At 42.1% G+C, this 3,251-nt stretch overlaps 1 non-coding gene across 1 annotated transcript; it reads left to right on the plus strand.

Annotated features, from left to right (window-relative positions):
* Positions 1 to 2,688: 2,688 nt before the first annotated feature.
* On the plus strand, positions 2,689 to 2,796 carry LOC112753461 (small nucleolar RNA R71). Its single transcript, XR_003177848.1, has one exon. It is a non-coding gene; the product is annotated as a small nucleolar RNA R71 (small nucleolar RNA).
* The last annotated feature ends 455 nt before the right edge of the window (positions 2,797 to 3,251 follow it).

The following is a 3,251-nucleotide window of genomic DNA, read 5'->3' on the forward strand; positions in this document are numbered from 1 at the left end:
GCTCTTTTTAAGCTTAAAAGGGACCTCGGAGATCACCTTCTTCTTGGCCATAACATCATAGAAGTGGTCTTGATGGACCTTTGAGATGAATCTCTCCATCTCCCATGATTCAGAGGTGGAAGCAATTGCCTTCCCTTTCCTCTTTATTGAGGTTTCTCTGGCCTTAGGTGCCATTGATGGTTATGGAAAAACAAAAAGCAATGATTTTACCACACCAAACTTAAAAGGTTTGCTCGTCCTCGAGCAAAAGAAGAAAGAAAGTAGTAGAAAAAGAAGAAAATGGAGGAGATGGAATGAGAGAGTGTATTCGGCCAAGGGGGAGAAGTAGTGGTTGTGATGTGTGAAAATGGAGTAGTGTTAAGAGGTTTATATAGGGGTGGGGGGAAGGTTAGGTTTCGGCCATTAAGGTTGGGTTTGGGAGGGAAAGGAATTTGAATTTGGAGGTAGGTGGGGTATATGGGGAAGAGGTAATAAGGTGATTGGTGAAGGGTATTTGGGAAAAAGGTAATAAGGTGATTGGTGAAGGGTATTTGAGGAAGAGTGTTATGAGAAGGTGTGAAGAGGAGAGAAGAAAAGGTGTGGTAGGTGGGGATCCTGTGGGGTCCACAGATCCTGAGGGGTCAAGGACTTAGCTTACTGCTTGTTTCTAGCGTTTAACGCCAGCTTTTCTCCCATTCTTGGCGTTAAACGCCAATTCCATGCTCTGTTCTGGCATTAAATGCCAATCTGGTGCTTGTTTCTGGCGTTTAACGCCAGCTTGATGCCTTTTTCTGGCGTTAAACGCCAGTTTGATGCTTCTTACTGGCGTTTAAATGCCAGTAAGCTCTTCCTCCAGGGTGAGCTATTTTTAATGCTATTTTTCATTCTTTTTTTTATTTTTCAATAGTTTTTGTGACTTCACATGATCATCAACCTAAAGAAAACATAAAATAGCAATGAAAAATAAATAAATATAATTAAATAGCATTGGATTGCCTCCCAACAAGCACTTCTTTAATGTCAATAGCTTGACAGTGAGCTCTCATGGAGCTTCACAGATATCAGAGCAATGTTGGGGCCTCTTAACACCAAACTTAGAGTTTGGTTGTGGCTTCCCAACACCAAAATTAGAGTTTGAATGTGGGGGTTTTGTTTGACTCTGTATTGAGAGAAGCTTTTCATGCTTCCTCTCCATGGTTACAGAAGGAGAACCATGAGTTTTAAATACAAGGTAGCCCTCATTCAACTGAAGGACCAACTCTCCTCTGTCAACATCAATTACAGCTTTTGTTGTGGCTAGGAAGGGTTTGCCAAGGATGATAGATTCATCCTCATCCTTCCTAGTGTCTAGGATTATGAAATCAGCAGGGATGTAAAAGCCTTCAACCTTTACTAACACGTCCTCTACTAGTCCATAAGCCTGTTTTATTGATTTGTCTGCCATCTCTAATGAGATTCTTGCAGTTTGTACCTCAAAGATTCCCAGTTTCTCCATTACAGAGAGTGGCATGAGGTTTATCCCTAACCCAAGGTCACACAGAGCTTTCTCAAAGGTCATGGTGCCTATGGTACAAGGTATGAAGAACTTTTCGGGATCCAGTTTCTTCTTAGGCAATGTCTGCCTCATTAGTGCACCCAGTTCATTGGTGAGTAAGGGGGGTTCATCCTCCCAAGTCTCATTACTAAATAAACTGGCATTCAACTTCATGATTGCTCCTAGATACTTAGCAACTTGCTCTGCAATGGTGTCTTCATCCTCTTCAGAGGAAGAGTATTCATCAGAGCTCATGAATGGCAGAAGGAGGTCCAATGGAATCTCTAGGGTCTCTGTATGAGCCTTAGATTCCTTTGGTTCCTCAAAAGGGAACTCCTTTCTGTCCAGAGGACGTCCCAAGAGGTCTTCCTCACTGGGATTCATGTCCTTCTCCTCCTCTGGGCATTCGGCCACACCAAGTAAGGTTATGGCCTTGCACTCTCTCTTGGGATTTTCTTCTGTATTACTTGGGAGAGTACTGGGAGGACTTTCAGTAATCTTCTTACTAAGCTGACCCACATATGCCTCCAAATTTCTAATGGAGGACCTTGTCCATTCATGAAACTTAGTGTGGTCTTGGATAGATCAGAGACTATGGTTGCCAGGCCAAAATGGCTCTGTTCAGAATTCTTTGTCTGTTGCTGAGAAGATGATGGAAAAGGCTTGCTATTGCTAAACCTATTTCTTTCACCATTATTATTGAAGCCTTGTTGAGGCTTCTGTTGATCCTTCCATGAGAGATTAGGATGATTTCTCCATGAAGGATTATAGGTATTTCCATAGGGTTCTCCCATGTAATTCACCTCTGCTATTGCAGGGTTCTCAGGATCATAAGCTTCTTCTTCAGAAGATGCCTCTTTAGTACTGTTGGATGCAGCTTGCAATCCATTCAGACTCTGAGAAATCATATTGACTTGCTGAGTCAATATTTTGTTCTGAGCCAATATGGCATTCAGAGTATCAATTTCAAGAACTCCCTTCTTACAAGGTGTCCCATTGTTCACAGGATTCCTCTCAGAGGTATACATGAACTGGTTATTTGCAACCATTTCAATGAGTTCCTGAGCTTCTGCAAGGGTTTTCATGTGAAGAGATCCTCCTGTAGAATGGTCCAATGACATTTTTGACAACTCAGACAGACCATCATAGAATATACTTATGATGCTCCATTCTGGAAGCATGTCAGTAGGACACCATTTGATCAGTTGCTTATATCTTTCCCAAGCTTCATAGAGGGATTCCCCTTCCTTCTGTCTGAAGGTTTGGATTTCCACTCTAAGCTTGCTCATCTTTTGAGGTGGAAAGAATTTGGCCAGGAAAGCACTGACCAGCTTATCCCAAGAGTTCAGGCTATCCTTAGGTTGTGAATCCAACCACATTCTAGCTCTGTCTCTTACAGCAAAAGGGAAAAGCATAAGCCTGTAAACCTCGGGATCAACTCCATTGGTCTTGACAGTGTCACAGATTTGCAAGAATTCAGCTAAAAACTTATGAGGATCTTCCATTGGAAGTCCATGAAACTTGCAATTCTGTCGCATTAGAGAAACCAATTGAGGTTTAAGCTCAAAATTGTTTGCTCCAATTGCAGGAAGTGAGATGCTTCTTCCATAGAAGTTAGAAGAAGGTGCAATAAAGTCACCAAGCATCTTCCTTGCATCTCCACTATTGTTATTAGGTTTGGCCATGTCTCCTTCTTTTTCGAAAATTTCTGTCAGGTCCTCTCTAGAGGGTTGTGCTT

The sequence above is a fragment of the Arachis hypogaea genome, chromosome 15 (assembly GCF_003086295.3).
Source record: "Arachis hypogaea cultivar Tifrunner chromosome 15, arahy.Tifrunner.gnm2.J5K5, whole genome shotgun sequence".
NCBI classification, from domain to species: domain Eukaryota; kingdom Viridiplantae; phylum Streptophyta; class Magnoliopsida; order Fabales; family Fabaceae; genus Arachis; species Arachis hypogaea.